General features: G+C 35.2%; 1 long non-coding RNA gene across 1 annotated transcript; it reads left to right on the top strand.

Annotated features, from left to right (window-relative positions):
- The first annotated feature begins 215 nt into the window (after positions 1–215).
- LOC142556049 (uncharacterized) lies at positions 216–19,494 on the top strand. Its single transcript, XR_012822512.1, has 3 exons — positions 216–553; positions 19,193–19,250; positions 19,329–19,494. It is a non-coding gene; the product is annotated as an uncharacterized LOC142556049 (long non-coding RNA).
- The last annotated feature ends 8,334 nt before the right edge of the window (positions 19,495–27,828 follow it).

Raw genomic sequence — 27,828 nt, forward strand, 5'->3', positions numbered from 1 at the left:
AGTCAGAAACACATATATTCGTTCCGCCTTTCCTCAGTTTGCTTTATTCATTTTTCAAATACTCAAACACTTAGTGCAATATACTTTGCAGAAAAATCTACACAAATGGCAAGCCAAACCCCAACCTTTCTTCTTAATGCTATGACAATTGATTCTGACTCTGTTATATCTGTTTCAGATGAATCTGTTCGAAGCGTATTTTTGAAGATAGAAGCTACAGGTTCGAAGAAATTCTTGGGAATGGCAACTCAAGTTATTTATCCAAAAGATATTCAAGCACTTTATGCAAGCAACATAGTCTCCGATGACGGAAAAATCACTATAACCGTCAACAACTAATCCTTGATTATAGATGAAGAGTTCTTCAACAATCTTTTCCAACTATCAACTGAGGGTATGTCCCACTTCTCGGAAGTCAATATAGCTGATATCGAAGAAATGCAGACTATGATTTCAGCTGATGGCAAGAAATCAAAGTCTCCGACCCCAAGAAGGAACTGAAACTAGATATTTAGTTGCTAGCTGAAATAGTTTCCAAAGGAATTCTAGCGAGGTTCTTTTGCTACTCTTACGCTGGAGAAATTTCAAGTACTGACTGCGATCATGAAGGGCACAATTATGAACTGGCACTACAACAAAAACGCTAAACGACAACAGTTGTAACTGATAATGTTGTTGAAAGCACGTTCAACGACAACATTTTTAAACCTTTGTCGTAGCTATCATATTGCGATGATTTTTCAAAAATCAATTAGCGACGGTCTATGATATACCGTGTTGGAAACTAAATTCTGGAGTTTGACAAACTGATCAACCAACTGAAAATACGAACCAACTGAACTCAGCAACTGGACTTAATAACTGAAATCGAATGACTGATCAGTTGGAAACCGATCAGTTAATACATCTAGCCGAATGCCTTAAAGTTAAGTATCTATCCGCTGAAGATGTCTCGGGAAAGAACTTTCAACCGACAAAGAGACATAACAGATTACAACTGAATATGAAACGCCGCACCACAACCAAGACTACCTAGAACAACGCATTCCGGCTAAAGCAATTAAGACGCCGCAAACAAAATCCAAAGAATAATGAAGTTGAAATCAACGGATACATAGATTCAAATTTATCTCAAGTTAACGTTGGAAAAGAAGCATATAAATATGACAGAAGAGCAGTTGAAAAACAACGAAGTGAATACTATTCAAAAAGCTTGCTGTCACTCTGTCAAAATCTCAGCTCACCTCTTACTTGATTTATTCTTAGCAGTTAAGGCTACAATTTGAGCTTACAAGCAAGTTTTAATAATCATTGAAATTCGATAGTGCTAAGATCAGTTAAGCACTGAGAACATTCTATTATACTAAGAGTTTCAGCTTTTGGCAGTGTTAAGTCCAAGCTGAAGTGGGTTAGTACAATTCTTGTATTTGATCAAATTCTTTTAGTCAATATCCTATCCTTGTGATAGAAGGGGTGACGTAGGAGTAATTGAAATCTCCGAACATCCAGAAACAACCTTTGCGCATTTTATTTTTGTATTCTATCTTTCAGTTAGTTACCTTCCGCAACTGATTCAGTTTAACTGATTGATATTGATCAACAAGATTCCGAGAATCAGTTTGTCACCAAACTGAACTCAAAATTTGAAAAGATCAATTTTTATTGTGAGTGTTTATTCAACCCCCCCTTCTAAACACTTTTGATACGTTAACCGATCCTAACAAGTGGTATCAGAGCCGGTGAATCTTGTTCTTGAATACTTTTGATATATAAACTTGCTAGCATGACTTCATTCAACAAAATTCCTATGTTCTCCAGAGAAGAATTCGATGATTGGAAAATTAGAATGCAAGCTCATTTAGCAGCACAAGATGATGACATGTGGTATGTCATAACTGATGGACCCATGAAGATTCTAAAAGCAAATACAGCAATTGCCATCACAGAAGGGGCACCACAAAGAATAGAAAAGCCCAGAGATGAATGGACAATTGAAGACAAAAGAATAGCAAATCTTGACAATGTGGCTAAAGATATTCTGTACAAAACGCTGGACAAAGTAACTTTCAGCAAAATAAAGATGTGTAAAACAGCCAAAGAAATCTAGGAAAAGCTAATCCAGCTGTGTGAAGGAAATGATCAAACCAAAGAAAATAAACTTTCTGTTGCTGTGCAAAAGTTTGATAACATCAAAATGAAAGCAGGAGAATCGATGCACGAGTATGATGAAAAAGTAAGTAGTATCATCAATGAGCTAAATGCACTTGGAAAAGTGTATACCAACAAAGAGATTGCATTGAAGGTAATAAGAGGTCTTCCCAAAGAATGGGATGTCAAGACCATGGCAATGAGGAAGTCCAAAGATCTGAACCAAATCGAACTCCATGATCTATTTGCTGATTTAAAAGCCTATGAATTTGAGCTGCAGACCAGAAAAGAAAAACCGTCTACTTCTGTAGCCACAACTGCTCTAGCCGCTGTCAGAACTGAACAAATCAGTTCAGTTGAAAAATCTGCTGATCAGTTGAGTAATGATGCTATGTCATTGTTTATCAAAAAATTTGGAAGGTTCATGAGAAAGAATCAAGGGAACTTCGAGAAACCATATCAAAGAAACAACGCCAAGGATGAATCAAATGCATGCTACAACTGTGGCAAATCAGGCCACTTTATTGCCGATTGTCCTAAACCTAAGAAGGATGTTCAAGGCTCAACTGATAGAAGAAAGAAATCATATGAACACAAAAGAAGACCCAAAGAAGATAAAAAGTTCTTCAGAAAGAAACATGAAGTACTCTTAGCAGAAGAAAACAAATCAAAATGGGCATAAACTGACAGTGAAGAGTCGGAACCAGAAAGCTCATGCAGTTCTAGTGATGATGAAGAAGTAAAGTGCTTGATGGCTAATGATGCAGCAGAAGAGTCATCTAGCCAACAGGTATTTGATTTTAGTATAATCAGTTGAAGGGTTGAGTCTAAAAAGGGAAATTGCTGAGCTAAAAGCAGAAAGAAATAAAAATCAATCATTAATAAAGAAGTTGATGCTTGAGAACACAAAATAGACTGAGCTTATTCAGTCGTTGAACAAATCATCTATTGCATTGACTGATATACAGAATTCCCAAAAATCAGTAACTGATAAAACTGGTTTGGGGTTCTGTAACCAAGATGAAATGTCAACCAATGATACTCAACCAAAACTGAATATGAGAAAAGGAAAATACATTCACTTTGTCAAATCAGTTATGGTACAAGAACAATCAGAGCCAAGTAAACTGGTTGAAAAGCCAACTGAAAGTATGAACAAGGGCAAAAGATATGGTATTGGTTATAGCCCAAAAGTAGTAACTGATTCATGTAGTCAGTCACCAAAAAGCTTTTACAAAAACTATTCGAATGACTATTCCAATTACTATAACTGCAAGCCAGTTCAGAAGAGATATAGACTGAACAATCGGTTGAATAAAGCTAAAACTCATATTGTATCATCCATACACTACACAAGCACACAAAAGCCGAGAAAAACCATTTGGAATACAGCTACTGGAAAGTCTGTTAGACTAATTCAGGTATGGGTTCCTAAGAGACTAATCAGTTCAGGACCCAAATAGATATGGGTACCAAATTATATTATGTGTGTGACTGCAGGTAACAGGTACAAACAAGAACTCAATATGGTATTTGGACAGTGGTTGCTCGCGACATATGACAGGAGATGCAAATGTGCTATCTCAACTGATCAAATACAGTGGTCCAAATATCAGTTTCGGGGACAATTCTAAAGGTAGAACTGTGGGTAAGGGTAAGCTTATCCATGGTAATTTTACTTTTAAAGATGCTCTACTAGTAGAAAACCTGAAGTATAAGTTGATCAGCATCGGTCAATTATGCAACAGTGGATTTTCAGTACATTTTGACAAAAACTCATGCTCAGTTAAAACTTCAACTGATGAAATCATACTAACTGGCAAACGTTATGGAAACACATATAAAGTCAGTTGGAATGATCAAACTAATGCACCAGTTTCTTTTATTGCTTCCAAATCATCTAAAAACTGGTTGTGGCACAAGAGACTAAGTCACCTAAATTTTAAATCCATTGCCTATCAGAGTAAACATGAACTTGTAACTGATTTGCCCAAAATAGAATTTTCAAAAGAAAAACTTTGCTAGCATGTCAGTTTGAAAAACAAGTAAAATCGTCTTTTAAAAACAAGGGCTGTAAATCTTCATCCCGATGCTTAGAACTATTGCACATCGATCTCTTTGGTCCTATACCAGTCATGAGTTTAGGGGGAATGAAATACACCTTGGTGATTGTTGATGATTTTTCAAGATTTACTTGGGTTATCTTTCTCAAATCAAAAGACCAAACTGCTTCACAACTGATAAAGCTCTTCAAAAGACTTTTAAATGAAAAATCAGTTGGAATTGATCGAATCAGATCAGATCGAGGAACCGAATTCATCAATCAAACTCTTTCAAATTTTCTAGAGAATGCTGGAATTAAGCATGAGCTCTCAGCAGCCAGAACTCCTCAGCAAAATGGTGTAGCTGAGAGAAGAAATCGGACCCTTAAAGAAGCTGCTAGAACAATGCTTACTGATTCTAGTATTTCTCAAAGGTTTTGGGCAGAGGCAGTAAACTCTGCGTGTTATACTCAGAACAGATCAATGATTAATAAGAATCATATGAAAACACCATATGAGATCTGGCATGGAAGAAAAAATATAATTACTTATTTCAAAATATTCGCCTGCAGATGTTTTATCCTTGATAATGGTAAAAATTATTTAAAAGCATTTGATGCTAAATCGGCAGAGGGAATATTTCTTGTATCTTCATCAGTTAGTATAGCTTACAGAGTCTTTAACAAGAAAACCCTAAATGTTGAAGAATCTGCTCATGTTGACTTCGATGAAACTGAACTAACTAATAAGCCAACTGATCAAGTTGAGCTAGTTGATCGACTGAGATATATCTGTTTGGAGGATGATAATGAAGAAGACAATCATATTAATCAAAACACTCTTCAAACACCCGAACCAGAAGTGTCAGATCAATCAACTGAACCAGAAGCCATTCCTAATGATCAGTTGATAGAGCAAACTGATGATATTCAGTTACCAGCTGAAGAAATTGCTGATACAACAAATACTAAGTATAGATGGAGAAAATCAAACCCACCTGAATTGGTAATAGGAAATCCATCTGATCCAGTAAGAACTCGCAATCAAATGCTAAATCTATTTATCTATTCAGCTTTTGTTTCACAAATAGAACCAAAGAAAACTGATGAAGCTCTTGCTGATCCTAACTGGGTAAATGCAATGCAAGAAGAGCTAAATCAGTTTACTCATAACAATGTCTGGAACTTAGTTCCAAGACCAATTTCAAAAACTGTCATAGGTACAAAATGGGTTTTCAGGAACAAACTGAACGAAGATGGTTCGGTTGAACGCAACAAAGCAAGATTAGTAGCACAAGGATACAGACAAGAAGAAGGAATTGACTATGATGAGACATATGCTCCAGTTGCAAGACTGGAAGCAATCAGAATGTTTCTTGCCTATGCATCATACAAGAATTTCAAAGTCTTTCAGATGGACGTAAAAAGTGCATTCCTAAATGGCAAATTGCAAGAGGAAGTATATGTTGAACAACCCCCAGGTTTTGTAAATCACATCTTTCCTGATCATGTATATCATTTGAACAAAGCATTATATGGTCTTAAACAAGCTCCTAGAGCTTGGTACGAAACTCTTTCAAAATTTCTAACTGATCATGATTTTTCTGTTGGATCAGTTGATAAGACCTTATTCAAATTTACTAAGAATAATCACATTTTATTAGTTCAATTTATGTTGATGATATCATATTTGGGTCAACTAACCCCAAATTATGCAAGAAATTTGCTAAGTTAATGCAGGAAAAGTTCGAAATGAGCATGATGGGTGAACTGACATTCTTCCTTGGACTGCAAGTGAAGCAACTGGAAACTGGCATATTCATTACTCAGACTAAATATACAAAGGAGCTGCTGAAGAAATTTGGCATGGAAACATGTTCAGCCGCAAATACTCCCATGAGCTCATCAGTTAAATTGGACACTGATCAAGGGGGAATATCAGTTGAGGCGACACTATACCGAGGTTTAATTGGGTCATTATTATACCTAACTGTCAGTCGCCCTGATATTGTATTTGTTGTGTGTATGTGTGCTAGATTTCAAGCAAATCCTAAGCAATCACATTTCTCAGCTGCTAAAAGAATTTTGAGATATCTTAAGGGCACACAAAATATTGGGTTATGGTATTCTAAAGACTCTACTTTCAATTTAGTTGGATATTCAGATGCAGATTATGCAGGATGTAAGGTTGATCGAAAAAGTACAAGTGGATCTTGTCAGTTTCTAGGAGACAGACTGATCTCTTGGTTCAGCAAGAAGCAGACATCTATAGCTACCTCAACAACTGAAGCAGAATACCTTGTTGTTGGTAGTTGCTGTGCACAACTGATCTGGATCCAGCAACAACTGAAAGATTATGGAGTAATTATAAATAATTCGCCCATATTTTGTGACAACACGAGTACAATTGCCATCACTTATAATCCAGTTCTCCACTCAAGGACAAAGCATATAGATGTCAGACACCACTTCATCAGAGATCATGCTTTGAAGAAGGACATTAGACTGGAGTATATATCAACTGAACAACAAGCAGCCGACATCTTTACCAAACCATTACCCGAGACTAAGTTTTCTTACTTTCGCAATATTCTTGGTTTAATTGATTTGTCTTAAAATTATTACTAATGTTGCTTTCACTAATAGAATTATCTGCATAAAAATAAGAACACAACAAATTGAAAATAATAATTCATTAAGAATACCACCGTTCCCAGTTTAAAGCAGAAATCATAGAACCAACTGTATCTAGCCAATCCCTAACCCAATCATTCATCTCATAAATTCGAATTCTAGAAAATGCCCTAGTTTTGGAAATCTTATCAACCACATGCCACTCCTTCCATAACATCGCCTCCAACAAACATTTGTCCTCAATCAAATTTGTAACATGCCTAACTTCAAAACATTCAAGATACTTTCTTGCTGTTGCTTCCTGAGCAAAAGTAGGAATTGCATCACTTCCACTCACTCTCTGCAACTCATGAATCTTAAACCATGTTGACATCACCTTTTTGAAAACATATTCCTCCATCCTTCTCTTCATCTCTTCTAAACGTGGATTCGATTGTTCAGTAACATGAACGTGTGTACTGCTGCATGCATCAGAGTCACTTGAATCCGACATTTGGAACTGTTGTTGTCTCACATTCTATCATCTTATTTATAGACAGATAAAATTTGAATGATAAAGAAACTGATGAGACTCTAGTCAACCGAAGCGTTTTTCTCATTTACCGAGGCCTCTTAACTATCAGTTGTTCATTGTCAACTGATATCATTCTACCATTTACAACTCAACAATTAACTGATTTCAATTCTTAATCAACTTATATCAGTTAGTCTTTCATCAGTTCATTTGTTTATGATCATAATTTATTATTTGCAGGAAAAAGAAAAACAAAGATAAGACAAAATAAATACTTCATTCAACAATAAATATTTGCCTGAATTACATTTTCATATTTTTCCTCTATATCATCTATCCACATTCTCAACCAAACAGATAAAGCTGAGGAAGATGTTTTGCAAAAGCTGTGAGAAGAAGCTATGCGATTAAGGAGCTCCAGTTCCTTTTGAAGCATCAGCTGATAGATATGACCTTCCTTGAAGACGTCCATCCACACAGCTATGTTCAAGTGCTCCCGCACTTCTCTCAACTCTGCCATCAGCTTGGGAGTAGTAGCCTCTCCAGAATTATACAGGAACTCTAGCTCCTGTAACCTTTCTTAGTAGGGAAGACTCTGATAGAAGACTTCGTCTTCTATGGCAGTCTTCCTAGCTTCCAGAGAAAATGGCGAAGCACTCGAGCTACTCGCATCTGCAATTCTTTAGTTTTGAATATTTTTCACCAATATAACTAAAACTAACTAGGTTATGTCTATTTATAGCAGAATATCAAGGAAGCTGAAGAGTCGTCAACATTTCAGCAGACCGATAATCTTTCTAATATTTGAATTTACTCGCTTTAATTATCTTATGCACTAATTAAGAGGGAATAATGGTTTTAAGAGGTTAACTGAGAAGACCAATGTTAGTAAGTTCTCAAACTGAAAGGACACAGTCTTTCAACTGATCTTTCAGTTGGGAATTTCAGTAATCTTCTCATATAAGTTAACTGATTAAAACGAATTATATTCCAAATCAAGTGACGTGACTGTCTACTATCTAATGATGAATCCTATTTTGAAAACGTGGAAGCATTTGAACAATTTAAATTGTACACACGCTTATAGCACACGTACACATATTTTTACTCAAATTTTTAATGGACTGACACGTGTCCTGAATTTAAACAGTCACGAACAACTGTACTAAGCCCGCTTCAATTCAGTTTTTCTTCTTACGCGTACAATCAGTTTCTAAGAGAATACTAATTCCAGAGCTCTCGTTTACAAATTGCAGATAATTTTATCTATCAAAATGGCGAATCAAATTCCCGCTTACATGCTGAATGCAATGGCTATCAACTTTGGATCAATTCTATCTTTTGGCGACACTAATGTCAAGAACGTTTTTCAAAAACTCGAAATTGCTGGGTTAAGGACATTCTTGGGACAATCATCACAAGAGATCTACCCAAAAGAACTTCAGGAAATCTACTCTAACGGTACGATCAATTCTGATGGAAACATCGCTTTTACTATCAATGGTCAGCTGCTGACCATTTCCGAAGATTCCTTTGGAGAAATCTTTTCTTTACCATCTGATGGACTAGCACACTTATCTGATGTTAAGGCATCTGACATTGAAAAGATGCAAATCTCACTTTCTGCTGAAGGACGGAAAATCTATGTTTCCGACCCAAAGAAAGAACTGAAGCACGAAGTTCAGTTACTTGCTGATATAGTCGCCAAAGGGATTTTGGCGAAAGCTGGATCTTTTGCTGCACTTACTTTGGAAAAATTTCAAGTTATTTCTATCATTATGGCTGAACATAAATTCAACTGGAAGCATCTTATATTCAATACTTTAAAGAATATGTTTGTATCATCCAAACAGTCCAAAGGTTTTGCAGTGCAACTGAGCTATCTGCTGAAAGTGAAGGGGTTAGTGGAAGATAATACAGAAAAATCATCAAAATTCAAAGTCTTTAATGCGAAGAATACTAAGCCACCCAAGACAAAATTGGACATCTCTCCTGATCAGTTTGTAAAGATAAAACAAGAGATTGGGATTCAACAAGCGGCTCCTAAATCAGTAAAAAAGGCCAAGACATTGGCTCAACTGAAGTCAGCAAAAAGAAAATTAATTGTGGAAGAATCCGATCCAGAGAAAACTCCTTCCCCAAAGATCACCAAGAAACCGAGAACCCAGAGGATTAAACCAATAACTACAGAGGAATCTATTCCTACTGACAAGCCAATATCTTCAGATGCTCAGCAGCCAATTGAAGCAGTTCCTCTGAAGATCATCCCACCAGAAAGATCAATTGGTGCAAAGAAAGAAACAGTTAGGATGAAAGCCCCTCTGATTAATATTACTCGTCCCACTCCTCTGGCACCTGCCCGACCCAAGGGCATTAGTATTATAGAACGGGTGGATACTACACGAACTGGTCTGGAAATTCCACACATCTTCAGTTCTGACAAAGGCAAGGGAAAATTGACTGAAGAACCAAGGCCATCCAATCCCATTCAAACCCACATTGACCTTGTTTGGGACGAGGTTACTGATTTTGCAGCATCAAAACTTCAACTCTATGATGCTTGGACAACCTATCGTACACAGATTTTTGCCAAGCAACTAAGAAAGCAATCTCAACTGAACAAATTCATCAAGATGGAAGCTTCTGTCCTCAAGATAGTCAAAGCTGCCACCATTGCCCAAGCTATGGAGAGACAAACATATTTGTTTGATCAGATGAGAGCAAAGAAGTTAACACAAATTATTGACAAACTGAAGGCTAACTACGTTCTAACAAATCCTATTGCCTATGCTGATCATGCGGTGATCACTCAGCTAGACACCGTTCTGATGGGATTGCTATCTCTGTTGCGACTTTGATTGTTGCACTCCCAAGAGCAGGTTGTCCACAAGTAGTATAATTCGGTGAGTCCGAATATCGTATCCACAGGGAAGCTAAGGTAATTACAAGTCCACTACAATGTCTTTTTGTTTTGTTTTGTTTTTGTTTCTTTTTAATTTTAATTGTTTGAATCTTTAATGGGTAAATTTTAATTGTTCAAATTTTAATTTAAGTAGTTGAGATTAAAGGATCCACTCTTGGTATTTTAATAAAGTTAACATTAACGAACATTATTGAAATCCACTTAATAAAATGGTTCCAATATATTAAATAATCATATTTATATTATGTTATATATTATTATCTTATAAGTATATAATATATACCAAAACTTATAAATGTGGTCAAGTACTTATTGTGCTATATAAATTTGTAAACACTGAATCAAGGTTCCCACTTTAAATGGTTGGTAAAACCAAACTAACATTTAAATGATACCAAGAAATTAATATTATGATATATTTACATATAATAAATCAAGGCATCCACTTTAAATGGTTGGTAAAACCAACAAACATTTAAATGGTTCCAAGAATTTAATATTATAATATATTCATATATAATAAATCAAGGCATCCACTTTAAATGGTTGGTAACACCAAACTAATATTTAAATGGTTCCAAGAATTTAGTGTAACATATAGCAACAATAAATCAAAACTCTCACTTATAAGTAGGGTATAAAAATGTTTAAAGAAATAAATATAACATAAACAATAAATAATGATTAAATAATATAAAACATAGATTCTTACCTTTTAGTAACCTTATTATCATGCCAAGAGTTTCACCTTTTCATCTCAACTTTAGGAAGTTAGCTATTCATTATTCAAAGTGTAAAACTTTGAATATGAAATTAACATGCTAATTATATTTAAATGAAGAAATAAAAGAAAAATATAGAGAGAAATATTATGAACTCAAATGTTTGTTCATAGAATGAGGGATATCTCAATACATTACAATGCACCCCTATTTATAGTCAAATTTGGGGAGACAACCACAAATAAAATATTATTTTTTTACACAAAAGTCTTCATTGGTGTTCCAAGATATTATATTATATTACACATCACTTTTGAAAATCTTCTTCTTGGAATTTGCTTCTTCACATAAAAAGAAACATGTGGATAATTGAGTTGTCTAGTTGTGGTATTTTTTTCAAATCATTTGACCAAGTAATTTGAGAGATATGGTCAAAATACTAGAGCATGGTAAAACTGTCACTCCTTTGGTAACTTTATTTGTTGCTTAATTTGATCCCAATTGTGAGAGGATTTTTATCTCATGCTTGACACCAATATTGTAGATATTAACATCAACTTTCTACAGGTCCAAGAATCATCTTAATCCCATTTGCAATGCCAAGTTTATTCTTGTTTTATCGAACCTGTAAAAAATAGTAAAAACTTGTAATTACACAACAACTTATATTTTATACAATTTATTATAAAACATATAATATTTAAAAATTTAATAAAACAAAAACTATATATTTATATTATAAAACATTTAATTAATGTACAATTTTTATGTTTATCAATCTCAGATAAAGTTTTGGGAAATGGATCAAGAGTTAGTCCTCCATCAAGGAGATTCAGACGATGATGAAAAGGAAATAGTTGAAGAACCTCCCTCAAAGCAGAAAGAGTCATCCTCAGAACAGGCTATTATTCCAACTGAAAAGCCAATTCAGGATGTGTCTCAATCACCAACTGGTGAACATCAAATGTACACTGAAGCAGAATTATCTTTCGCAAACATTGATGAAATTATTCAGATAGTGGTGCAAGAATCCCAATTGAGTGAACCCATTTCTGATAATGTTGATCATTCCGTTGATCAAATCAATCCAGAGGTGCCTATCTCTTCAGAAGCACCAGTTCAGCCAGATCCTTCTGCTGAACAGATTATTCCAACTAATGTGCAAATTGATCCCCAAGATCATCCACTGGAGACACCAATTTTGACTTCATCAGACTCTATTGTTCCTCCAGGCAGCTCATCTGCTGATCAACATCCACTTTCTCCGCCTCAAGTTCCAGAAGACATTGCTGCAACAATCACTTCAGTTCAGAATGTTGCTAAAACAGTAGCAACTAACCAAGAGTTGGTTATATTTGATCAAACCACAAAGGGACCGGAATTCCCTCATCAGTCACCTCCTTCTCAATCTACAGAAATGGATCTTGTTCTTGAAGAGATCCAAAATATGCAGCACAATATGCAGCAGATAATCACTGACATCAAGAAGATTCAATCTACACAATTATCCCACACTGTCAAATTGGATTCTTCAATTGAATATAACTCTGCAAAACTGAAAGCAATTCAAGCAAACATGGATTCTCTCACCAAAACTGTAGATGAGATGAAGAAAGGTCTAGCTCAAAGCCTATTTACAACTCAGGATATAGTTGGTCAACAAGTTCAACGATTAGAAACTTCTGTTTCTAATAAAATGGAATTGCTGCAGACCTGTTTACAAACTGCTGTCTCAAGTATCTCAGCAAATGTCAAAATTCTGTCAACTGATGTTCGAAAATTATCTGAGAAGATGGAGCTGTTTGACAAAAAGGGGGAAGAAATCAATGGAATGCTAGAACAACAGAAGAAATTCTAGTTTCAGTAGCAGTCTTCATTGTACTCATCAAGTTACTGATTCAGTTGATCAGTTTCTTATTTTATCTACAAAGAGTCCAATCAATCGTGAAATTCAGTTGATCAATCTCTTATCTACAAAGAGTTCAGTTACTTAATTTTGTCAAACACCATAAAGGGGGAAATTGTTGGAAACTAAATTCTGGAGTTTGACAAACTGATCAACCAACTGAAAATACGAACCAACTGAACTCAGCAACTGGACTTAATAACTGAAATCGAATGACTGATCAGTGGAAAACTGATCAGTTAATACATCCAGCCGAATGCCTTAAAGTTAAGTATCTCTCCGCTGAAGATGTCTCGGGAAAGAACTTTCAACCGACAAAGAGACATAACATATTACAACTGAATATGAAACGCCGCACCACAACCAAGACTACCTAGAACAACGCATTCCGGCTAAAGCAATTAAGACGCCGCAAACAAAGTCCAAAGAATAATGAAGTGGAAATCAACGGATACATAGATTCAAATTTATCTCAAGTTACCGTTGGAAAAGAAGCATATAAATATGACAGAAGAGCAGCTGAAAAACAACGAAGTGAATACTATTCAAAAAGCTTGCTGTCACTCTGTCAAAATCTCAGCTCACCTCTTACTTGATTTATTCGTAGCAGTTAAGGCTACAATTTGAGCTTACAAGAAAGTTGTAATAATCATTGAAATTCGATAGTGCTAAGATCAGTTAAGCACTAACATTCTGTTATACTAAGAGTTTCAGCTTTTGGCAGTGTTAAGTCCAAGCTGAAGTGGGTCAGTACAATTCTTGTATTTGATCAAAGTCTTTTAGTGAATATCCTATCCTTGTGATGGAAGGGGTGACGTAGGGGTAATTGAAATCTCCGAACATCCAGAAACAACCCTTGCGCATTTTATTTTTTGTATTCTATCTTTTAGTCAGTTACCTTCCGCAACTGATTCAGTTTAACTGATTGATATTGATCAACAAGATTCCGAGAATCAGTTTGTCACCAAACTGAACTCAAAATTTGAAGAGATCAATTTTTATTGTGAGTGTTTATTCAACCCCCCTTCTAAACACTTTTGATACGTTAACCGATCCTAACATACCGTCTCTAAAATTAGCGACGGGTTTATACATAATCCGTCGTTAATTTTTTCAGTAAAATAAAAATATTACTTTTATAATTTAATAAATCTACCAAAAAAACTTATAATCTGACTAAGCTAACAATATTCATGATCTTAACTAACACTTAGAAATTTATTAAGAATTGAAGCGAAAAAACTTACCTTAAATCGAAACTAAAAGCCTCTAAGAGAGAAAAATTTATTGTAGATGTGAAGCGGTGTGGAGGAAATTGGACCGAAAACGCAAATATTTATAGACAATTTGCGACGGTTTTGGTAAAACCATCGCTATGAGTGATGATCGTTTATTAAATCGTCGCTAAATATTCTCTAAAACATAAAACCGTTGTCGTTTTTTCTCAAAAAAACACGGTAATCAACAACAGTTAGCTAAAACCGTTGTTGGTTGTCTAAAAAATACGTTAATCCACAACGATTTTCTAAAACGGTTGTCGTTTGTCGAAAAAACACGCTAATCCACAACATTTTTAACAAAAACCGTTGTCATTTGTCCAAAAAACAAGCTAATCCACAACGATTTTAACAAAAACCGTTGTTAAAAGTAAAAACACAGCAGTTTTCCAATAAAATCGTTTTCTTTTGAATGTTATTGAAGGCATATTAACTGTAGTCTTTGCGAAGCTCCTGAAGAAGAAATCAGTTCTACACATATATTGCCTTGGAGTCTGCAGTTTTGAAAGCAGTGAAAGCCATAACAATCGCTCAAGCTCTAGAGAGAAGAGCTTATTTCTTTGACATCATGAGGATGAAGAAGCAAACTGAAGTGAATGCCGAGATAAAAATGAACTACCATCCAACTAGTCAACTGCATGTGCCGATAGAGCAGTTTTTCAGCAACTGGATTAAGATCTTATCTTCCTTCAAATGAAAGTAAAACTCTTGGAGATGAATCAACAGTTATTTGTACTAGTTGAGACCAACTGGAGTTCAAAATCAGCTGAGTAGGATAAGCAAGCAGCAGCTCAGCCGAACAAGTCAAGGAGACATTTCTTGAACAAGGTCACCAGAAAGTGACTGGTCCTGTTCCTAAGAACATTCAGCCATCCAATTCTGATACACCTCAAAGATCTTTACCAGTTGGAAAAACTCTTCACACAGATGCCGAGTTATCACTGCCAAACGTTGACGAAGTGATCAAATCTGTTGCCACTGATATTCAGCTGAATTTCGAACTTGTCCAACCAGCTGAGCAAGATGTAGAACCAAGCTCCTCAGAAAAAATAGACTTGGAGGCTTTGATTAAAATAATTGAAGAATAAATTCAGTCGGTTTTCATAACTGATCATCGATCTGAAGCAGCTCAGTTGCAACAAGAAACAGTAATAACTGAAGAAACTGAAACCGAAGCACCATCTACTTCAACTGATCATGTGCATCATCCTTCAGTTTATGATCAACAACAGGATGCAGTTGAAGAAGTTATTTCTGAATTTGGAAGAACAAACTGAGACTGGATCCCAAGCCTTAGAGGTGGTGACTTTCAGCGAGAAGGGCAAAGGCAAAGCACCGGCAATAACTGAAGCCTTATCTCCTGAAATACCACTTGAAACTGACATTATGACCGAAGCTATTCAGTCCAGTTTGCACAGTATAATGTCTACCGTCTCGGAAGTCAAACCCACTCAATTGATGCACACCCTGAGATTTCATTCCATTAAATACCACACGTTGAAGGACCTCATGAGGGTCACACAAGACATAGCCGCATTGTTTTGTGCCATTAACAAATTGAAGAAGGATAGAGTCACGGAACCGGCTTTTTTCCAAACCCAAGATATGCTCATCAACCGAATTGACTTTGTGCACACAAGTGTGACTAAGAGAATGTAATTAATGCAAGAACAAGATGGTTGATGCAGTCTCTCAGCTACGTTTATAATTTTGTCTTTTCTCTCACAGAGCGGGTGATGACAAAAGAGTTTGGTCAAGGTGCTTCATCGAAGAAAAGAACTGAACACCCAACCGATCAAGGACCAACTGAAAAGAAAGCCAAAAACTGATGTGCAATCCTATATCAATTTAATAGTTCAATTGATCTCAATTGTTATTTTGTACAGATCTATGCATTTCAAATAAAAGGTTATCTACTTTAAGATACATCAGTTCTTGAAGTCTAAGTTTTGTCAAACACCAAAAAGAGGAAAATTGTTAGAATTAAAGGTTTTGGAGTTTGACAAATAAAGTATCGTAGTTTGCAGAACTGATAAGCTAAAATGAAACCGTACAACTGAATTCCAACTGAAGTTATCCAAACGAAAGATTATCTGAATTTAAGATTAATGGAAGTGAACAAAGATAACTGAATTAGTGAGTCAACTGAATGGATTATCAGTTGGAACTGAATGGACGCTTCAAGTCAGTTTAACTGATCAGTCGAATAGTCTAACTCCTCATCATTTTGACAAGCTTAGACCGACAAACATACTAAGCAGATTGCAACGTCGTAATACTGACAGAAGATAGCACATCAAACTGCGACATCGTACTATTGTCAGAAGAATTTTGACACACTCATAAAGGACGAATCAATTGATATGTATTAATTAACTGCATTCTATGTTACCGTTGGAGAAAATCCTATAAATAGCTGAGAAGTTCGGTAAGAAGATTGATTGAGAATTTCGAAAGAGAGAACAATTGAAAGATTCAGATACTCATCCAAGATCAGTTGCAATATTTGCACAGACAAAAAGCTCACACTTTACAGTCATATTCATAGCATTCAAGCTATTATTTGAGCATAAACACTAGCACATTACATGGATATATTTGATATTTTTAGATCAGTTGTGCTACGTTATTGGGTAAGAAAATCATTTTGAAATACTGATAAGTTATTAGAGATTAAGAGTTTCAGTTTGGAAGTGTTTAAGTCAAAATTGAAGTGGGTTATTACAGTTACTGTAATCAATCAAATTCTTTTAGTGAAAACGTATCTTTGTGATAAAAGAGGTGATGTAGGAGTTTTTGAAGTCTCCAAATATGCATAAAAATCTTCGTGTTCAATACCTTATTTTTTGTTTGAGTATTCAATCTGTCAGTTGGTTTATTTCTGCACTTTAAAATAGTTAATCGATTGATGTTAACAATAAGATTTTTGAGTTCAGTTTATCAGCAAGCTGACTCATATTTTAAAAGAGAAGAAAATTTCCAAGTTTTTATTCAACCCCCCTTTATAAACACTTTGACCCTCCTAACCGATCCCAACAAAGTTATTAATATTTTTCACTATATTATTTGATGATTATGGATTCAACCATAAACTAAAGTATTAACATAGATGATTATGAGGAAATTTGGAACAACAAGCATGGCCAGGAGGAAGCTACATCAAAAAAACCTAAAGAATTTTCTGATGTCTAAAATTATTTTACGAAAAAAGAGATTGGTCAAGATGATATACAAAGAGGCTAATGTATGGCATGCAAGAAATAATATAAATGTGGGGGAAAACAATACGGGACTTCTACATTAAGGCGTCATCTTCAAAATTGCAAAATGGTAAAATTTCAATGATGTTGGATAAATGATTATTGATCATGATGGGAATATGAGGTAAAAAAAATCAAAAAAAATTTCACGTGAGTTATTAGTTGCTGCCATTATTAAGCATGATTTGTCATTTTCTTTTATCGAGTATGATGGTATTAGAGCTTGGGTTAAATATATAAATCCATATGTGCTTTGTATTTTAGAAATACTCTTGTTTCCGACATTTCAAGAATCTACATGAGAGAGAAAGAGAAACTTAGGCAAACTTTGGCTAACATATAAATAGATTTTGTTTAACTCCATATGTATGGAGTGCATGAACTAGTGAGGTATATATTTGCTTGAGTGCCCACTTTGTTGATGCTGATTGGAAATTGAATAGTAAAATACTTAGCTTTGCTCATATGCTTGCTCCACACTCAGGAATTCGGTAATTGACATCAAAATTGTTTGGATCTTTGAAGAAATGTCGGACTGAGAAAAAAAGTTTTTTCTTTGACATTGGATTATGCATATGTAATGATAATATGCAAGGCATTTTGAAAGAATGACTCTTGTTGCATGATAGCTTGTTGTGTGATGGTGAATTTTTTCATGTTCGTCGTTCTTTTCATATATTGAATCACATTGTCCAAAAATGTCTCAAAATAGCTAGTGTAGCTTTGAATAAAATTAGAGAATCTGTCAAGTATGTGAAAGGATCAGAGGGTAGGATGAGAAAATTTGAAGAATGCGTGAGAGCAGTTGGTAACATTGAGTGGTATTGGCTTGAGATTGGATTTGCCTACACATTGGAATTCAACAACATATTTGATGTTGGATAGCGCAATCAAACATAAAAGACCTTTTCTTCTCTTCAATTGAATTATAATAATTATAAATATTGTCTTCCAATTGAAGAGAGAAAAAGAAGAGAAAAAATATGTGAATTTCTTGAGCCATTTTATGATACCACCAATATCGAATTTGTACTTCATGCAAGTTTGGAAGATCAAAGTTTTGTTACATGAGAACTTGTCAAATGAATACGAGGTGATACATGATATGTGTAAAAGGATGAAACATAAGTTTGATAAGTATTGGTATCAAAATAGCGTGGTGCTTGCATTTGGGCTATTCTTAACCCACTAATAATGCTTTCTATGTAAGAGTTTTTATTTGAAACTTGATTATGATCCTATCAAATCCAAGAGAAGATGTTGATTGTGAAGAAAAAGTTGTATAAGCTTTTTGAGCAGTACTCTAACAACAATCAGACAAGTTTTTCACAACAAAGATCATCTTCTATTACAATTTCATATTCTCAAAGTGGAGGAGAAATTAAAAATAAAGACAAAAGAATCTTTGAAGCAAATATTAAAATGATTTATTTCTTTTATGTTTCTTATATTCACTTTTTGGTTGTTTATATATATATATATATATATATAATTCTTTAACATAAGTTAATTTATGTATGAAATCATGGCATATGAGAGTCAAACCATTAGAAGTACAGGAAAATCTGAATTAGATCTTTATTTGGATGAGCCAAAGCTTGAATTTGTATATTATCAAAATTTATATATTTTGGAGCATTGGAAGAATCATAAGCATCGATACCCTTCACTTTCGTTGATGCCTTGCGATGTTTTGTCTATCTCCATAACTACAGTTGTATCATAGTCAAATTTTTCCATTGGTGCTCATGTGCTCACCAAGTATAGAAGTTGTATCCTTCCTGAAAAAGTGCAAGCTCTTATCTGCAGTGTAACTGGTTGCATTGTAATGTTTATGGTAATTTCACTTATATATATATAACTCTTCTTAAATTGATATATTGGCTTACTTCGTGTCTTTTAGATGCAGACGATGATGAATGAGAAAATATCAAAACAACTTCATCCCGAGAATGATCCAATGTTGTTGAAATTTTGATGAAGAAATAGTGAGGGAGCTATTGTAGAAGATGAAGATTGAATGTAGTTTAATGAGAATGGAATTTATAGTATTTGTTTAATTTCTTCATGTTTGGTTTAAGCACTTTACTTTTTACGAATTATGTTATATGCTTTATTAATTTCTTATTTTAATGTTTTTAATTATTTTATGAAACTATTTGACTGAAGTTTATTTTTCTTCTATGTTTACTGTAATACCGTTTAGCATTTGTTTCTTTAAAAAAATAAGCGGGTCGACCCGCCTAACTCGCGGCCCAAGGTGGGTTGGGCTGGGTTGGCCATTTAGAGGCCCGACCCACTCGCCTAATTACGTGTTGCGGAGGGGAGCGGGTGGCTGGCTAGCCCGCCCCACGAGCCCGTTTTGACATGTATGGTCCGCTTGTTTGTGTTGGTTAGTGAATTGAAAGTAGTATATAACTTTCTTTAGTATGGATAATATGCAATTTAGGAATGATTTAGGTGATCTTTGTAACTATTTGAGCATTTCAAGCCTACCAAATACTGTATAGTTATCCCCATTGTCTCATGATAAGCTTAATGAAAATTGAACGGAGTGTCCAAAGGTACAAAATAAACCCCATTCATATTTTTTTCTAAATCTCACATCAACTATGTTGGAAACTTAATTTCGGAAGTTTGACAAACAGAGCGATTAAAGATTGAACTAATTGATCAAGAAAACTGAATTGAACTGATCCAAAATATATGCAAAATATACTAGTTGCTAAATGAAGATTAGTGCACAGACAAGGCAACTGAACTAAGCTAACAGAAGTGTGTAGTCGACAGGATGATCAGTTGGAACTGATAAGTCTTACTGCAATCAGTTGTGAGCTATCAGCTAGTTCCATCGGCTGTGTCAAACTATCAGTTAAGGAATGTAACTATCAACCGACAACTGTACAAAAGCAGATTGTAACATGTAGTGGGAACGTCGCATATGAGCAATGCTACAATGTACGACTGTCAGAAGGATATTGATGTGGAAAACAAAGGGATAGAAATATTCAAACACATTCATTGTTACCGTTGGAAGCAAAGACTATAAATAGCCGTGAAGAGCACCTGAGAAAAGAAGTGACACATAGAACCAAGTTGCTATTTTTGTTGAAATTCTCACTAAGCTTTCTATTCATACTCAAATATTTCAAAAGCTCACACTTAGCGTATATATTCATAGCATTCAAAGGCTATACATTGAGCTTACAAGCACAAACATATATCGTTGTATTATTCGATCTTAAAGAGATCAGTTGTGCTAAGTAGTTTCAGATCAGTTGAGAATTTATAAAATGTATTGAAACTAAGGGTTTCAGTTTGGCATTGTTAAGTCCGAAACTGAAGGGGGTCTGTACAAATCTTGTATTGATCAAAGTATTTTAGTGAATATCCTATCTTATAGATAAAAAGGGTGACATAGGAGTTATTGAAATCTTCGAACATCCATAAATCTCGAGTATCTAAATTTCAGTTATATTCTATCTGTCAGTCAGTTTATTTCCGCACTTCCATAAGTTAACTGATTGATATTGACATAACAAGATTACCGAGATCCGTTTATCTCTAAACTGACTCATCATTTGAAAAGGTGCTATAATTGTCGAGTGTTTATTCAACCCCCCTTCTAAACACACTTTCACCTATCAACCAATCCTATCAAGTGGTATCAGAGCAGTTGAATCTTGTTCCTGAATATTCCTATCTACAAAATCTAATCATCATGTCTTCCTTCAAAAAAATTCCAATGTTCTCAAGAGAAGAGTTCGATGACTGGAAGATTATAATGCAAGCTCATCTAGTTGCACAAGATGATGATATGTGGTATGTCATTACTGACGGATCCATGAGAATACTGAAAGCCAATACTGCTTTGGCCATAACTGATGGTGCACCCCATCGCATTGAAAAGACAAGAGAAGAATGGACAGCAGAGGACAAAAGAAGAGCAAATTTGGACAATGTGGCCAAAGATATCTTGTACAAAACGCTTACTAAAATCACTTTCAGCAAAATAAAGATGTGCAAGACTGCAAAAGAAATCTGGGAGAATCTGATCCAGCTCTGCGAAGGAAATGAGCAAACCAAAGAGAATAAACTCGCAGTTGCTGTTCAAAAATTCGACAACATCAAAATGAAGATTGGTGAATCTATGGACGGATATGATGAAAGAATCAGTGGCATAATGAACGAACTGAATGCACTTGGAAAGGTGTATTCAAACGAAGAAGTTGCACTGAAAGTTGTTTGAGGTCTTCCCAAAAAGTAGGATGTTAGGACCATGGCCATGCGAGAATCAAAAGACCTAAATAAGGTCGAACTTCACGACCTAATTGTTGATTTAAAAGCCTACGAGTTTGAGCTACAAACGAGGGAAGGAGAACCTTCCACACCAGCAGCTACAACAGCTCTTAGTGCTGTCAAACTGGAACCAACTGGTTAAGTTGAGAAAACAGCTGATCAGTTAAGCAATGACGCAATGTCATTATTTTTCAAAAAATTTGGAAGATTCATGAGAAGAAATCAAGGCTCCTTTCAAAGACAATATCAGAGGAAAAACACCAAGGAAGAACCAAATGCTTGCTTCAACTGTGGAAAAACTGGACACCTCATTGCTGACTGTCCTAAGCCAAAGAGCGATAATCGAGTATCAGCTGAGAAGGGAAAGAAATCTCATGAGCACAGGAGGAGAACAAAAGATGATAAGAAATCATTCAGAAAGGAACACGAAGTTCTTCTAGCTCAGGAAAGTAAATCCAAATGGGCTGAATCTGATAGCGATGAATCGGAACCTGAGAGCTTGAGCAGCTCCAGTGATGATGAGGAAGTCAAGTGTCTGATGGCTGATGACACAGAACTAGAACCAACAAGTGAGCAGGTATTCGATTTTAGTTCAATTGACTTTACACGTGATGAACTTATTTCTACATTACATGACATGGTCAACGAGTATCACAATCTAGCTCTCTCAGCTGAGAAAGCTAAAGCAAAGCAAACTGATCCCAGTGATGATAAAACTGAAACTGATGAATTAGTTGAACTTTTGAGTCTTAAACGGGAGATTGCTGAGCTGGATGCTGAAAGAAGAAAGAATCAATATATGATTCAGCAGTTAATGCTTGAGAATTCAAAGCAAAATGAACTTATTTAGGCATGGAATAAATCATCAATTGCACTAACTGAAATACAAGATATGCAAAAATCAATTACCGATAAAACCGGTTTAGGCTTTATCAATACATTCACTTTGTCAAATCAGCTGTAGTACAAGAACAACCTAAGTCAAGTAGACCAGTTGAAAAACCTATTGAAAATTAGAACAAGTCTAAAAGGTTTTGAATTGGTTATAGCCCTAAAAATTCAACTGATTCGTGTAGCTGGCAACCTAAAAGGTTCATCAAGAAAAACCTGATTTCTCAAAATGGCTATTCCAATTACCATAATTGTAAGCCAGTTCAGAAAAGATATCGGCTGAACAAACAGTTGAACAAGGCTAAAGCACATATTGTCTCATCTGCACACAAGACACCTAACACACACAAGCCAAGAAAAACCATTTGGAACACAGCAACTGGAAAGTCAGTTAGACTGATCCAAGTCTAGGTTCCTAAACGACTAATCAGTTTAGAACCCAAATAGATATGGGTACCAAAATTATTCATTGTGTGTGATTGCAGGTGATAGGTACAAACAAAGAATCTATCTGCTATCTGGACAGTGGATGCTCGCGGCATATGACAGGGAATGCAAATTTTCTATCACAACTGATCAATTACACTGGTCCAAACATCAGTTTTGGAGACAAATTCAAAGGTAAAACTGTGGGTAAGGGTAAGCTTATCCATGATAACTTAATTATTAAAGATGTCTTACTAGTTGAGAATTTGAAGTATAACTTGATTAGCATCAGTCAGTTATGCGACAACAATTTCTCAGTTCAGTTCCGCAAACACGCGTGCACAGTTAGAAACTCAACTGATGAGATTATCTTAACTGGCAATCGTTGTGGAAATATTACAAAGTAAGTTGGACTGATCAACCTAATGCACCAGTTTGTTTTATAGCTTCAAAATCTTATAAGAACTGGTTATGACATAAAAGGTTGAACCACCTAAAATTTAAGTCCATCGCTTATTTGAGTAACCATGATCTTGTAACTGGTTTGCCCAAAATAGATTTTTCAAATGATAAAATTTGTTCAGCATGTCAGTTTGGTAAGCAAGTAAGATCTTCATTTAAAAACAAGGGGAGTAAATCATCCTCTAGATGGTTAGAACTGCTGCATATGGATCTTTTTGGTCCTATACAAGTCATGAGTTTAGGTGAAATGAAATACACCTTGGTGATCGTTGATGATTTTTCAAGATTTACTTGGGTTATCTTTTTTTAAAATCAAAAGACCAAACTGCTGCACAACTAATTAAACTTTTCAAAATATTATTAAATGAAAAATCAGTTGGTATTGATAGAATAATGTCTGATCGAGGGACTGAATTCATCAATCAAAGTCTTTCAAAATGTTCGAAAATATTGGGATCAAGCATGAGCTCTCAGCAACTAGAACACCTCAGCAAAATGGTGTAGCTGAGAGAAGAAATCGAACCCTTAAAGAAGATGCTAGAACAATGCTTACTGATTCTGGTATTTCTCAAAGGTTTTGGCAGAAGCAGTAAACACTGCGTGTTACACTCAGAACAGATCGATGATTAATAAAAATCATTTGAAAACGCCATATGAGATTGTATCTTATTTTAAAATATTCGGCTGCAGATGTTTTATTCTCGATAATGGGAAAAATCATTTAAAAGCTTTTGATGCTAAATCTACAGATGGAATATTTCTTAGTTATTCATCAGTTAATAAAGCTTACAGAGTATTTAAAAAATGCACTTTGAATGTCGAAGAGTCAATTCATGTGGTATTTGATGAAATTGTACTAACTGATAAGCCAACTGATCCAGTTGAGCTAGTTGATCGTTTTACAGATATTAGTTTGGCGGATGACAGTGAAGAAAAAAATCACATCAATCAGAATATCCTTCAAACACCAGAACCAGAAGTGCTGGATCAATCAGTTGAACAAGAAATTGTTCCTGATAATCAGTTGGTAGAGCAAAATATCTCAGCAAATGTTTCAGTTGGCAACTGAATGTTTTCTTCATTTTCAGTTGGTAGAGCAAAATGATAATATTCAAATACCAACGGAAGCAGCATCAACTGAAAATGAAGAAAACATTCAGTTGCCAACTGAAACATTTGCTGAGATTGATGCAACAAATACTGAATACAAATGGAAGAAATATCATCCACCAGAATTGGTAATAGGTAACCCATCTAGTCTGGTAATAATTCAGCTTTTGTTTCACAACTGGAACCAAAGAAAACTGATGAAACCCTTGCTGATCCTAACTGGATAAATGCTATGCAAGAAGAGCTAAATCAGTTTACCCATAACAATGTCTGGAACTTAGTTCCAAGACCAGTTTCTAAAACTGTTATAGGTACAAAATGGGTATACAGAAACAAACTGAACGAAGATAGTTCAGTTGTGCTCAATAAAGCGAGGCTTGTAGCACAAGGATACAGGAAAGAAGAAGGAATAGATTACGACGAGACATATGCATCAGTTGTAAGAGTGAAAGCAATCAGAATATTTCTTACTTATGCCTCATTCAAAAACATTAAAGTCTACCAAATGGACGTGAAGAGTGCATTTTTGAATGTCAGTTGCAGGAAGAAGTATATGTTGAACAACCACCAGGTTTTGTTAATCACTCTCTTCCTGATCATGTTTATTATTTGAACAAAGCTCTATATGATCTCAAACAAGCTCCAAGAGCTTGGTATAAAACACTTTCAAAATTTCTAACTGATCATGACTTCACTGATGGATCAGTTGATATGAATCTGTTAAAATTTTCAAAGAACGATCATATTTTACTCGTACAAATATATGTTGATGATATTATTTTTGGGTCAACTAGCCCCAAATTATGATAACTTTTCAAAGTTAATGCAGGAAAAATTTGAGATGAGCATGATGGGTGAACTAAAATTCTTTCTCGGTCTGCAAGTGAAACAACTGGAAACTGGTATCTTTATCAGTCAGACCAAATACACGAAGGAATTGCTTAAGAAATTTTGCATGGAAACATGTTCAGCTGAAACTACTCCCATGAGTTCATCGATTAAATTAGATAATGATCAAGGGAGAATATCAATTGAGACGGCACTCTAAAGAGATTTAATAGGTTTTTTATTATACCTAACTGCTATTCGTCCTGATATTGTATTTTCTGTTTGCATGCGTGCCAGACTTCAGGCCAAGCCTAAGCAATCTCACTTTTTAGCTGTTAAACGTATATTGAAATATCTTAAAGGCACACAAAATGTGGGCTTATGGTTATGCTAAGGACTCATCGTTCAATTTAGTTGGATACTTAGATGCAGATTATGCAGGGAGTAAGCTTGATCGTAAAAGCATCAGTGAATCATGTCAGTTTCTAGGAGACAAACTGATTTAATGGTTCAGCAAGAAGTAAACATCCATAGCAAATTCCATAACTGAAGCAGAATACCGTGCTGCTGGAAGCTACTGCGCTCAACTGCTTTTGGTTCAGCAACAATTGAAAGACTCTGGAATCATTGCAAAAGAACCTCCGATCTTTTGTGATAATACAAGCACAATTGCGATTACATATAATCTAGTTCTTCACTCAAGGACCAAGCACATCGATGTCAGACATCATTTCATCATAGATCACGCTCTAACAAAGGCAATTAGACTGGAATACGTACAAACTGATCAACAAGCAGCTGACATCTTCACATAACCATTAACCGAGACTAGGTTTTCTCATTTTTGCAATATTCTTAGTTTAATTGATCTGTCTTAATTATATATGTTTTAACGCTAATATGTAAGTTTTTATTAATTATAACTCATTTGATAAATTGTCAGTTAGTTTATTATCAGTTAGCATACAGAAAAGGAAACAAAGATGAATCGAAACCACAAGTTTATTGATTATATCTTTTACATATTACATGATTCAGTTCCCTTTCTACGGCATCTAGCCAAGGGGACATCCAACTAGATAATTCATTACAAGCAATTTTTCTATAGCCTTCCGATAAGATAATCTTTTCCAGCTCTCTTTGCTCTTTCAGCAGCATCAACTCCAACAGAACTTCATCAGCAGCAAGATCTGAAGTGTGGATCACATCAATACGCTGTTTATACTTGATCTCAGTTGCCCTCTATTTTTCAGTAACAACCAATCATTCCTGCTGAATAGTTTGGAAGTCTTGTACTTTAGTCTAGGTGGACATAACTTTCAACAAGATAAGCTCTTCTATAGCCTCCTTCAAACTCATCCAATAGACGAAGTGTTGATGCAGGAAGAAGGCTGTTGGAACTACTTGCTTTATTCCTCTGTGATTAATTAGTGTTGTTGTTATCTAATGACATTGATCTTATTTATAAACAGACTTTTATTGATGAAATAGAAGAAGACAAATAGACATCAGTTAACAGAATGCATTTAACTGATTCAGACTAAGTTTCTTCTATCCTTTTTATTTATATGCATCTTTGGGGGGGAATATCGATTTAAATGGTTAATTATAAAACAATAGTCAGTTGATCTTCAACTGAACTGATTCAGTTTTTAACTGATCACTCAGTTGCTGACCTAACTGATCTTATCCAATAGGTTAACTGATTAATCGATAAATATTCCATATTAAGTGATATGACTGTTAAAATTACATCTTTAATGTCATTCATTGACTAGTAATTTGAAACGTGGCCCCGTGTGGTTCTTTAAAATTTATGTTCACGTTTTCACTGCATGTACACACGATTTTATCTTGGACTGACACGTGTCCAAAAATTTGAACAGTCACAAACATAAGAAATTGAACCCGCTTCATTTCAGTTTCTTTACGCGCATTACAACTCTCAAAGCAAATCCAATACACAAAGTTTCTTTTTCCTTGGAGATATTCTGATAATCAGCAATGGCAAATCAAGTTCCAGCCTACATCCTCAACGCTATGGCTGTTGACTTTGACTCAGTTTTGTCTGTCAAAGATGAAACTATCAAGGCTGTGTTTCTCAAACTGGAAGCAGCTGGACTGAAGAACTTTCTGGGATTATCATCTCAGGAAATCTATCCCAAAGAGATTCAGGATCTCTATGCTAATGATTTCATCTCTGCTGATGGCAAAATCACTACAACAGTCAACAGTCAACTGCTTACCAATGATGAAGATTCTTTCAGCAACCTCTTTCAACTGCCTTCTGATGGGCTTACTAATATTTCTGAGGACAAAACATCTGATTTTGAGGAGATGCAGACACTGTTATCTGCAGAAGAACGGAAGATCAAGGTCTCTTATCC

Source organism: Primulina tabacum, chromosome 9 (assembly GCF_025594145.1).
Source record: "Primulina tabacum isolate GXHZ01 chromosome 9, ASM2559414v2, whole genome shotgun sequence".
Classification (NCBI taxonomy): Eukaryota; Viridiplantae; Streptophyta; class Magnoliopsida; order Lamiales; family Gesneriaceae; genus Primulina; species Primulina tabacum.